The sequence below is a fragment of the Silene latifolia genome, chromosome 3 (assembly GCF_048544455.1).
Source record: "Silene latifolia isolate original U9 population chromosome 3, ASM4854445v1, whole genome shotgun sequence".
NCBI classification, from domain to species: Eukaryota; Viridiplantae; Streptophyta; class Magnoliopsida; order Caryophyllales; family Caryophyllaceae; genus Silene; species Silene latifolia.
In genome coordinates, this window is record NC_133528.1 from 31,568,478 (window position 1) to 31,581,932 (window position 13,455).

Consider the following 13,455-nt stretch of genomic DNA (forward strand, 5'->3'; position numbering starts at 1 on the left):
TGTCACGTATTATAGCCACTCCACCACTTCCACTACGTTCATACACATTTCTACTCAACCACAGGTGTTCACAGTTTTTCGTTACCATTACACGTACTAGCATATATAAAAGAATTTATCACCAACATTCCTACATAACCGTTATACACACTAGGCACACGATTTTCGACTCGACATTCCCATACCCGGTGACTGGCTTAAGCATAATGGGGCCATGATTTTGAAATGAGGGCGCCTACTCACCCAAAATCTAGCATCAGCTGGGCCTCCCAATACACATACACCTGGTTCATTTTATTAGACTCACTACGTTCATTAGGCTCATTTGTTACAGGTTCCAAAATCGTCGCTCTGATACCAGTTTGTAACACCCCCATATACCAAGGAGCCTTAACAAGACCTTCTCTAGCATATAAGAGCGTTACCATCTCGGTTGCCCGAGGACAGTAATAACCAAATGTCGATAAAAGAATAATTAAGATCTATTACAAGTGTTTAACAAAACTAAAGGTATACAAAAGATACAACTCAAACTACTATCAGCTATGTGAACTACTTCTGTTGTGACTCGTGAATGACTCATCTCACCAAGCACCCAGCTATCATCCAAGACATCACCTGCTAAGACTGACTGCTCACCATAAGGGACCACGGTAGACACAACAGAAACAAACAACAAGACAAATCCACACAAAGCCAATAACTGAGGAATTACACCAACAACCACAGACACTACACAAGTACTCAACACATACACATGTGTGGACGCGGGCCCACGGGGGCGCTTGGGGGAGAACAAGCGTTTGCATTTGTGGAGTCACCACCAATTTATTGTGGAAAATTGGAAACCGTTCGAATACCTCGTGCCATGTCAAGACACAAAGTAGTGACATGAACACCAAGAATTCATCACCTTAGCATTCTATGTCTAGAATGACTCTCGTGGATGCCAATGAACACGGATGTTCACAGAGATCTGGAGTAAGGGGTGACGGTACGTATTAGGAAGCTCTTTTGATCGAACACCTAATCCCGCCCGCCTCGATAGCGGCCTCTACTAATGATTAGGGAAAATTGTCCACACTCGATATATTGTCGATTATATGCATGCCATGCAACATCCATTAGATTAGTCCTAGCTTGTGAGAATTAACTAAGTCGGTAGACACGTAATTTAGCATACAATTAATGTCAAAGTCGGGATTTAAGTTCAATTACATGTGAAGGCATACAAGGAAATATAATAAAGAAAATTACAATAATAATACAATAAAGAAAAAATTACAATAATTACATTGGGTTAATTGATTTATGTCGAAAATACTTTTAAAACGGATAATTTGGAAAAGAAGGAATAAATGAATTAACGAACAGGAATTAAGGTGATAATAAGAATAATAGTTAATTAAATACGTAATTAAGTCAAAGCAACACGGGAATTCAGAGACAGAAATCAACCAGGAACAGGCGCAACAGAGCTGCGTCCCTTGGAAGAGGCGCAGCAGTTGCTGCGTCTGTTCTTTGGCTCATTTCTGGCTGTGAAGCCGGAATTGCAAGTCGTTAATGTTCGTTGGTGAATTTAATGTTTGATTATACTATTTGACTCGGATGAAAATGATTAATATGCTATTTACATGTGATTAATGGTCATGAAAGCGATAAACATGGAACAAAACTAATTAGGACTAACTAATTACAAGATTAATAAGGATTAATTAACAAATTAATGAATTAAACAAATTAATTAGGTTAAACAGAGTATTAATGACGAATTAATGATGGTGACGATGAACAAAAGGTGGGAAATATATATAAGAGGAATTCCAGAGACTCAATATGGATTAATCGAACCTCTAAAACCCGAATTTGACTTTAATGACGAAAACCCGCCAATATTAATTATAAGGGATTTAAGTCGGGAATTTATGATGGATTAAATATTAATAACGATGAATATATTACATGTTTGAATTACTATGCTTAAATCGTCATATGAACAATGAACAATTGAAGAAAGAAATAAAACAATCCAATCATCAAAGGACGAAGGAAGAAGAAAGGAAGCAGGAACTGCGGCAGCCTCACGAAGAGGCGCAGCAGGTGCTGCGTCCTTTCTCGACGGTCATCTTCTGGTAATTCGTAAAAAAGGATTTAAAGCATGGTTTTAGAAATCGGTTTTAGAAATACTTTCGACATAAACCTTACATTATGATTACAATAAATAAATAACAATAATAAAATAGGGATTATACACCCTCAGACTTACATGTTTGACGAAACGAGATGAACTAAGTATACGTTTAGTGATGCTCGACTCGAATGTAGACGAAAGTGCCCTCGTAAGAGGAAATTAAACAGGTTGATTAAGTTGATTATTGTGGAGTTGGTCAAATTGGTCGGTCGTGCAAAACGAGGCTGGTACTCAGAAAGATCCGAGCTTACGTGGTCGAAAGTTCAAGCACGTAGAGGCCAAAAAGTAAGAACGTGGTCTAGAATGCAAAGGGAGAAGAGAAGGGCGGATACTCGCGTGAGAAATATGTGAGACCGAAGGTCTCTATTTATACTAATCACACGGAGGAAATAGGGTTTTCGGAGAAACTTTGGAAGTGAATCTCGAAAAGATATGAAAAGATACGAAAAATACGCAGAAAAGGATTTGGGAAGAGGCGCAGCAGGCACTGCGTCTCTTGGAAGAGGCGCAACACCTGCTGCGTCCTTTCCCAAGTGGTTTCTTCCTGCGGAAGAAAGATTTCCGTGTTTAGGTTATGGAATAACGGATTTATCTTGTTTTCCTTAATATTTTGTGTGAATATTACGGGAAATTATTTGACAAAGATTAAAAGATTTATAAAATATGGAATAGAAATATCCGGAACATTTCAGAACATTCTGACTCGGTTTCAGAAAATGAAGACGGTTTTATGACCCGGACTCCAAATGTACTCTAATTACTGCCAAAACGACCGTATCGGCACGTAGATGACAATTAAGAGGTAGACACAAGTGTTTGAGCGATCACTTGACGATAAACTTACAAACTGTCACAAATCGTTCCGCGTACCAAACATGCGGCCCAATCATCACTGGGTGGTTTGCGGGAGGTGCATAAATGAGGTATCTACAGAGCCCCCACTTTGACTTAGGCTTGGACAAGGCGAAAGTCAAAGTATAGCCATCAGGTCAATCGAAGATTACAACCTGACGACTATGGCGACGCGAGGCGGCTCAAGGGGTCTGAACCAAGGACCTGTCGTGGGGAACATTTTAGAGTCTGTCGACTTCCGGGGAGGGTCGTTTAAAGTCCATTAGACTACGTAAGGACGCTCGCCAGCCATAAGAAGAAATCATACCTGAAATTCCTTGAAACTCCAGGGGAAACAAAACGCGATATTGGGAGAAGACAGCAGGACACAGTCTGGAACTGCTGGGAGAAATCTGCTTGTGGTCGGCTTCAAACAAACTTCGGAAGGATTTGGGGTCGATGTTGATCTCCATGTCTCGAGAGGGAATGACTGTCGGTCGTGAACTCTCGCTGGGGGAACATAATCGGGAACTGATCTCTATGTCTCAAGAGGGAATGTCTATCCGTGTACTCTCGCTGGGGGAACATAATCGGGAACTGATCTCCATGTCTCGAGAGGGAATGTCTATCCGTGTACTCTCGCTGGGGGAACATAATTGGGAACTGATCTCCATGTCTCGAGAGGGAATGTCTATCCGTGTACTCTCGCTGGGGGAACAGAATAAAGGTGTGTCAAAACACCTGTTAAAGAAGGAACGCTCGTTGTGACAAGCTAGGTCTTGGATAAAAATAAGGCGATAATTTGCTGTTGGCTTGGAAGATGTGGATCCGGGCGAAGAATATACGTCAAACGGACCAAATATGCGATATGGCATCAAGGAAGAGGCGCACCAAAGATGGGCCCACAAAATAACGAACTCATAACGAATTTTTGAAATTTTGTATGAAGGGAAGCTGAGGAAGAGGCGCAGCAAGAGCTGTGTCCCTTGGAAGAGGCGCAGCACCTGCTGCGTCTATTCCTGGATGTGGCAATTCTGCGTAAAAACCCGATGAAACAGAGGGTTTATGTCATTTATTCGAAACATAATTCCTCAATTTCTCTCTCAAATTCCAACCATTTCCGTCAAAATTTGATCTAAAAGCTTGCATTTGCCATGACTAATCGAGGTATGTGTATCAATCTTGCATTTATCATTCGTATTTGATCAAATGGGATCAACAAAATTAGGGTTTTCGACCCTAATTAATCGAAAATTTGGGGCTTTTCCCCCAAATGACTTTGCCTTGCAAAATTGACTTTGTAAATGGCTAATTGATATTATGAGGATCATAACCATGTATTTGTTTCGAATTTTCGTTGACTTTTGAGCATTTGAGTGAAATTGAGACGGTTTCACAGCTAAACCGTAAATCGCTTTGAAAATAGCCTTAGGATTGCCCATTTGCGATGAAACTTGATATTTGGAATCCTTGTGTTATGGGTAGACTTCCTACCATCTCGGAATTTTGGTTTGCGATGGCTTTTTCAGGACACTTTCTAGGGCATAATCGCCGTTATAACGAAATGCTGTCGAAATTCCGACTCGAACCCATGACTAGGCTTCAACTTAGGCTTGACTTGACCCAAATTACCACATGAGCGGACAGGTTTGTGGGAAATTTTCCAAAGATGGCGAGAAAAGAGAGATTTCAGAGCTCCGAAAACTCGAAAATCCCCTAATCAAGGCTTGTCGTCACTTGACGCGGCCTAAATTTACTTTAATTTTGCAGGTGACGAGGCTTCTACATCCGGGAGAGATCCCATGGATGTGGACACTGCTGTTGACCCTTCTCATATGCTTTAGGAGGCGTTGGAAGAGGCTTTCACCACTGCGGTGATGGCTGCTGAGGACGAGGTCCTGGAGGAAGAGGTTGTTGAGGAGGAGGAGGTCCCGAGACGGGCCAACGTTGGATGGGGTGGTCGCCAACTGAGGGGAGCACCTGCGTGGGCTGAGACCTGGGACAGTAGGCACCTGCTTTGGGCTGCGGAGGGTCACCTGTCCTACAGGACGGTGAAGAGCTTGGTAAATAGGATTCATAACTCTTTATTCATCTTCTTTCATTTCTGTTTGTCATTCCTTTTCTTCTTCATTTGAGCTAAAGATAACTTTTGTTTCAAATCAACATAGGAGGCCGGGAACATCAGGTTGTTCTCGGGCTACACGACGGCGATGTGGTGCTACGAGAGGTTGTCGGCTGAGGAGCGAGCCATGATCGAGCGGGGAGCGTTCGGCGCCTTGGTGCAGGCTTGGAGGGATATTGCGAGGAGGAAGCTTCGGGCTAACCTCAGTCTCGTCCGAGCCTTCTTGGACCGGTTTTGGGACACGACCTCCACGTTTCACATGCCTTTTGGTGAGGTGGGGGTCACGTTGGAGGACTACGGCATGATCTCTGGTCTGCCATGTGGGACTGAGGTGGTGAAGTGGTCGGAGACAGCCATGAGGGTTGACTCGGCGGAGGCTAGGAGGCTGATTGGCTGGAACTTGGCGCCGAAGGCGACTGCGGTACCTGGCTTGGTGCCTAGTTCTTACGTTCGAGACTACTTTGCGGGAAAGACCCTAGCGTTGGTGGTGATCGAGGGGAGGGAGACGGCTCCTCCTCCCTGTACTGCAGAGCAGAGAGTCCGCTTGTGGCTCTGGTGGTTCTTGTCTTCGATTTACCTCGGAGATAAGGGAGAGAGGCTTTCGACGAAGCTTCTTCGCTTTCTTTCTGACCTGAGCTCCCTAGGCCGTTGGGACTGGGTCACTGCTGGTTTTGCGGTCCTCATCCGCTTCATGAGGGCCATGGTTCGTCCGGAGTTGATGGAGAAGGGGACTTCTCCAGCTGCTGTCGGCCCTGGACTGTTGTTGGAGGTATGGACCTTCACTTTTTTCACGAAAGATCATTTCTTTTTCTTGTCAAATCACGAAATTTTCACGAAAGATCATTTTTTTTCCTTCCACGACGTCTGTCGGCGGGAGGTGAACGCTCTTCAGCTGGACGGCGTGAGTATTTCACCTTACATTTGTCTGTTTCTCTTAATTTACTTTTAGAACTGATCATAGGAATGACCCTTCGTTTACTTCTTCTAGTGGGTGCCCAGGCCTTAGGAGGAGTACGCTGGCGCTCCTCCTTTCGTGGCTGAGATCCTTCGACCTAGGAGCTCGAGTCGACTACTGTTGAGGACGTCGATGGGTCCTGTGTGGTACTTGGGTGAGCGCTTGGCTCGTCAGTGCTCTCGGGACGTCTTGACGGTTCCCATCAATCCTCCTCGGACGATGTTTAGGGAGCCTTCTGAGGCTGAGAGGGAGGCTGACCTGGCTGGCGTCGGTGGCGACGCCCTCCTTCTTCCTGGTGAGGACTACTCAGCGTTCCTCTACGGGAGGTTGGCGTACTGGCCGGTTGTGGTAAGTGCTTTATCCTCTTTCATTTTTGATTGTTTGAGAATACGATGAAAGATCATCGGTTAACGGAAATCATTTGACTTTGCAGGAGGTCGAGGCGGCGGGCATCGAGCCCCCAGAGTACCCCGAGACCCTTGAGTACACCGACACAACGGGGATGACGACGATCTCCGAGCTACGTGACTTTGACGTGGCGGTGAGAGATACTGGCTTGGACGAGTGGCAGCATCTGATTCGGAGGGTGAGCCTTCTAACTTGTATAGTTTTCGTGTAAGAACACATTTGCTCGAGTTTGTCCAATCGTTTGAGAATTTTTCTTTTGAAATGCAGGTTGCGCCATCCCGGTTTGTGGCTTTGTGGAAGGTAGCCAACCGGCTACGGGCTACTGCCGTCGAGGCACTTGCTGGCGGCCGAGGACGTCAGGTATGAAACTTCCGTTTACTTCATTTTCGAATTTTCTAATCTTCCTTTATGTTTGAAATGATTGACATGAGCCAGTTTTTGTTGTTTGCAGAAGGAGCGCGAGTTGGAGCGAGAGCTCGCCTTGATCCCGAGAGGAGACTACTTTCTCGCTCGCCGAGGAGCTCGAGGTCCGCGACGCCGAGGTTCTTTGCTCTCGAGGCGAGAGTTCTTTGAGCTAGACGGCGACCAGCAGTAGCTTTTTTGCTTTTTGTTTTTTCCATTTTGTATTTTTGTATATTTATACATTTTAGGACCCACTTTTGGACACTTGGATCTTGTTTTGGGGCTCGAGCCCCGATTTGATGTACATATCCCTTTTTTGGTTGTATATATGATGGCACGAGTGCCTTTTTTCTTTGGGTTGCTTTATTTGTACCGCAGTTAGTTTTGAACAGGTTTGGTAGATGACGGTTTACGCCGTCATGCTGCCGAAATTTACGCAGAAATCACATAGAACATGTATTTGTACATATAGCCTAAATTAGCGCAAAACAATGACTCGAAAAGGCAAAAAAATGCAAAATTTTTGCCGGAAATGACCGGACGGTAGGGAGGGTTACCCCCTAAAAAAAGAAAAAATAAAAACATATAAGTTTGAAATGGAGAATGAAATGATTCCCCAAAAATAAAAAGTAAGAAGAAATGTATAAGTTTGAAAAATGATATAATTAAATTAAATACAAAAATGTATAGATTTGAAAAGAAAAACAAATTAAATTAAATTGGGGAAATGATTCCCCAAAAAAGAAAATTAAAAAGAAATGTATAAGTGTGCTAAAATGACGAAAATGTCGATATCATCTCGAAATGCGCGTCCGCGAAATTAGAAAATACGAAATATGGTAACCTGACGCATTTACCAAAATAATAACCCGTATGAATAGGAAATTATTCCTTGAGGAATTTAGGAAAGATCCAACGCGGAAAATCACAGAAAGAGTCTTTGAGGAAGGGCGCAAAGAAGAGTCGCGTCCCTTCGAAGAGGCGCAGCACCTGCTGCGCCTGTTCCCCAGTGCGTCCGTTCTGACGGATTTTAGGAAACATCTTTTTGTATAAATAGAGACGTCGAGGGAGGTTTTATTCACATAAATCTTCCGTCTTTCTTCGTCTTATTACACAAATCTCCCAAAATAAGCATTCATCATGAATACTCTTGAAATTCGTCTAAAAGAATGGACAAATGAGTTCTCCAATGTGGAGAAACACGACATGGGTGCTTATAATTTTGGATCGCTTTTGAGCTTGAATTTGATCAAGGTAGTCAAACCGTTTCTAGATGCTTGTCTCGATTATTGGGACTCGAATTATCACGTATTTGCCTTCCCTGGAGGCGACATTTGCCCATTTCCCGAGGAGATTGCTGCGATTGGTGGTTGGGACCCGGAACATTTGCCTGTTATTCCTTCCACTTCTCAAGGATATAAGAACAAGTTTAGAGACTTGCTCGGATTGGCCAGAGTTGATGTTGACCGTCTTGTGACTTCTAAAGGAGTGCGAATGTTGGACTTCATCGATCGCTTCATCAATATGGCTGATCCCACTGTCTCTTATGTTGCGAGGCGAAGGGCATTCGGGTTTTGCCTATTGCATGTATATGTCCTTCAAGGGCATGTTGATGAGGATATGAGGGGCGACCATCGTCTTTTGAGCTTGATTGAGCAAATGGAGCTGCGCAGGAGTCCAGCTTGTCTGTGTGTAGGAGAGATCCTATTGGGCTTGGATAACAGGAATGCTAATCGCGACCTACCTTACTTGGGAAGTCCCATTATTTTGTAGGTAAAAGAACCTTTTTCTCTTTTTTGTTTGTTTTTTTTCGTTTCTTTTTTTTTTTTTTTTAATAATACCTGCTTTTGGTAGGTCTGGCTTATGGAGCGTCTTCGATTGATCGATCCCCCAGTTAATGTTCCTGCTTATCATGCTTGCTCAATTGCATTGAGGACCATGCTTTACATGGTGGACATCACTCGAGTTTGCAACTACTGGGAAAACAAATTGAAGAGTGAAAATGGCCCCTTAATCATATGGATCGTACCATGGTGGCATCTTAAATCTGTCACTGGAGTATCTTCCCTGGATCCTACCCGTTCTGTTCGCATTCCCGGCTTGGAGTTTATGATATGCATTTTTCCGGAGAGGTTGATGAGGCAGGTGGGATTGAAGCAGATGATCCCGAAGCCTGACACTGTCCCGCAGAATCCCGTGGCGCTTACTACTGAGAGTCGAAGAGAATGGGCCATCAAATGGGCTCAGAGGAACATTTGGTTCTTGAATTCTTCTATCAGTGCTCTATGGGTGTCAGATTCCTATCTGCGGTGGAGGAAAGCTGCTACTCCGGAGGAGCGCGAGAGACTGAGGAAGCGTGAACCTGTCGACTACAATCATTAGTAGAGGCCGCTATCGAGGCGGGCGAGATTAGGTGTTCATTAAAAGAACTTCCTAATACGTACCCTCACCCCTTACTCCAGATCTCTGTGAATATCCGTGTTCATTGACATCCACGAGAGTCATTCTAGATATTGAATGCTAAGGGTAACGAGTTCTTAGTGTCTATGTCATTACTTTGTGTCTTGACATGACGCGAAGTATTCGAACAGTTTCCAATTTTCCACAATAAATCGGTGGCGACTCCACAAATGCAAACGCTTGTTCCCAAGCACCCCCGTGGCCTATGTCCACAGTTTGGCGACTATGCCGGGGATGATACACTTATGTGTTACCTAGGGTGAAACTTGAACGAGGTTAGAGAATAGTTTATACGAGACAGTTGTCGGTTTTCATTACTCAACCTTCTTAGGTCACTTTATTCGGCCTTCCTAGGCTTATCCCAACCCATTCGACCAATCGTCCCATCCGGACGGTCCAAATTCTTATATGGGCCTAAGGATAGATAACGATTAACGTCAACCATACCGTGGTACATACTCATGTTTGTATTAAGGGCTTTCACTACTCGAGGAAATGGACTAGGAACCAGCCTTACTCATGTTTGGCACGGACCTCTCCATAGACCAAGGTTTGATTGCTTGGTATGGCAACCCACCCTTGTAGATACCTCATTTCTGCACCTCCCGCAAACCAGCCGGTGATGATTGGGCCGCATGTTTGGTACACGAAACGATTTATGACAATCCGTAAGTTTATCGTCAAGGGATGGCTCAAATACTTGTGTCTACCCCTTGGTCGTCATCTACGCGCCGTTACGGTCGTTTTGACAATAATTAGAGTATATTTGGAGTCCGGGTCAAAAACCGTCTTCATTTTCTAATAACCATTTAAAATGCCGAGTCGGAATATTCTGGAATATTTCGAATATTTCTATTCCATATTTCAATCTTTTAATCTTTTGGTAAAGTATTTTCCGGAATTATATTTTAAATAATAAGGAAATTAAGATCAACCGCAATTCCATAATAGAAACGCAGAAAATCTTTCTTCCGCAGGAGGAAACCCTTGGGGAAAGGACGCAGCACCTACTGCGCCTCTTCCAAAAGCCGCAGTGGTTGCTGCGCCTCTTCCCCAACTCCTTTCTGCGTACTTTGAGATCTTTTCGAGATTTACTTCCAAAGTTTTACCGAAACCCTAATTCCTTTGCATGATTAGTATAAATAGGGACCTTTGTTCCTCATATTTCTCACGCGAGTGTCCGCCCGTCTCTTCTACCTTTGCATTCTAAGACCGTGCTCCTTGCTTTTTGGCGTCTACGTGCTTGAACTTTTGACCACGTAAGCTCGGATCCTTCTGAGTACCAGCCTCGTTTTGCATGACCGACCAATTTGACCAACTCCACTCAATCAACTTAATCAATTTTGTTTAAATTCCTCTTACGAGGGCACTTTCGTCGTACATTCGAGTCGATCAATCACTAAACGTTAACTTAGTTAGTCTCGTTTCGTCAAACATATAAGTTTGAGGCTGTAAATCCCATCTTTTCTTATTGTATTTTGTTTTGTATTAATCATTGTAAAATTTACGTCGGAAGCATATTTAAAACCGATTTATAAAACCTTTATTCAAACTTTTTTTTACGGATTAACGGGAGATTGATGGCGAGAAGGAACGCCGCAACTGATGCGCCTCTTCGAAGGGCCGCATCATCTCCTGCGCCTCTTCCTGAGGTTGCCGCAGTTCCTGCTTTCTTTCTTCTTCCTTCGTCTTCTGTTAATTTGTTTATTTTCTTTCGCCTTTTCTTGTTCATTTCTTATTTCGTTCGCATAATAATTTTAACATATAATTCATTAATAATTTATCATCTTATAAATTCCCAACTTAAATCCCAAGTAATTAATATTTGCGGGTTTTCGACATTAAAATCAAATCCAGGTTTTAGAGATTCGATTCACCAATATCAAGTCTCTGTAATTCGACCTTTGACATATTTTCATCTGTTTATCGTCATCATCATCCATAGTTAACATTAATTCCTAATTAGTTTGTTTTAATAAATCTAATTTGTAATTAGTCTTGTAATTAGTAATTAATTTGTTATAATTAATTTGAGTCCGTCTTTTATCGTTTTTATGACCAATTTGCATGTAAATAATCCATTAAACCACTTCTATCCGAGTCAAATATTATTAATCGATCATTAAATTCACCAACGAATATTAACAACTTGCAATTCCGGCTTCACAGCCAGAACTCACCTCAGGAACAGACGCAGTGAGCACTGCGCCTCTTCCAAAGGACGCAGCATTGATGCGCCTGTTCCGGGTTTAGTTCTGTCTCTGAACTTCCGTTGTTGCTTTGACCTAGTTTATTAGTTTACGTATTAATTAACTATTATCCGTATTATCGCCTTTAATATGTTCGTTAATTTATTTTTCCTTTCTTTTTCTCAAATCATCCGTTTTGAATGTATTTTCGACGTAAATCAATCAAACCGTTGTAACTATTGTATCTTTATTGTATTCTTTATTATCATATTGTTTGTACGTTTTCACATGTAATCAATCTAAATCCCCATTCGACATAATTGTATGCTAAATTACATGTTCACCGACTTAGTTAATTCCTCACATTTTAGGATTAATTCATTGGATGTTGCATTGCATGCATATAATCGACAATATATCAAGTATAGATGATTTTTCCTAATCATTAGTAGAGGCCGCTATCGAGGTGGCGGGGATTAGGTGTTCGATCAAAAGAGCTTCTTAATACGTACCCTCACCCCTTACTCCAGATCTCTGTGAACATCCGTGTTCATTGGCATCCACGAGAGTCATTCTAGAAATAGAATGCTAAGGGTAACGAGGTCTTAGTATACCGTTATAATGCATGTAAGAATGCTTGTATTATACGTGATCACCATTTTTTTAAAAAAACCATGACGAATTTTGAAAAAAATCAAAACCTCTTTTAAAATGTAATAATTTTTGAAATAGGCCAAAATTAGCGCAAGACCAGTCGAAACTCTGTCCAAAAATCGAGTCAAAATTCGGGCCTTGAAACCCCATTTCAAAACCTCACTTCGAGTCCACTCCTGTAGCTACACTATAGTTGAATAGGACCAACATTTCAAAGCTTTGTCATTTTCGAACCTCACTTGACACAAGTGGCACACTCCCACTTCACGAGTCGAGTCTTTTCTTTGAGTAAGTGTGCTAGAATGGTCGATCATGTTTTGATTCGTCGTCGATCTCTTGTCCAGTTTCCAAGATGCCTGACACTAGCACCACAAGCGACAGTCAACCCCGGAATGGTAATGATCAAATCCTAGCCACGCTCGCTCGTCTCCAAACTAGCCAAGACCAAGTGTATGATCGCCTTAACACAATCGACGGCCAAATTGTTGCTGTAGAGACTAGGCTACCTCCTGCAGAAAATCAAGTGTCCAATGAATTTGTGAATGACAACCCCCCAAATTATGTGGGACCACAAGAAGCCAACCCTCCCGTAGGTCTGACTGAAGCTGAGAAGCGACTCCAATACTTGGAGGAGCAATTGTTGTACCTCAAAGGGGATGATATCTATAGGGAAAACAATCGTAAGTATGAGGCCGTGAGTGCCAAATTGCAAACCAACTTTAACATGACGGATATCCTAAAATTCAAGGGGCATGAAAACCCTTTGAACCATACCGTGCTTTCAAGGACTACATGTCTATCAAAGGCATCAAACCCGAGATGATCTTAAGGATCTTTCCTTCATCTCTTGACACCATCCCTAAGAAATGGTTCTATTCCCTGAAGCATAAGAAGATTGCTACATGGGATGACGCCGCAATTGAGTTCGCTAAACAATACGCGGATAATGCCGAGATCCAAGTCAAGATGCGCACTTTAGAGGTTCCTACCCAAAATGAGAAAGAAGGTTTCACCGACTTCCTAAGTAGGTGGAGGAAGACTAGTACCCAACTTGTCGAGCGTCCAGATGAAGCTACCCTCGTAGAAAAGTTCGTGGACAACTTAAACCCAATTTATGCAAGTCACTTGAGATACTAAAACATTAAGACTTTCAAAGATTTAACGGTACTAGGAACAAGAATTAAGGATGACATCCGTAAAGGACTCTTGTCCAAAACGGTAGGTCGTGGATATTAAGGCTCAA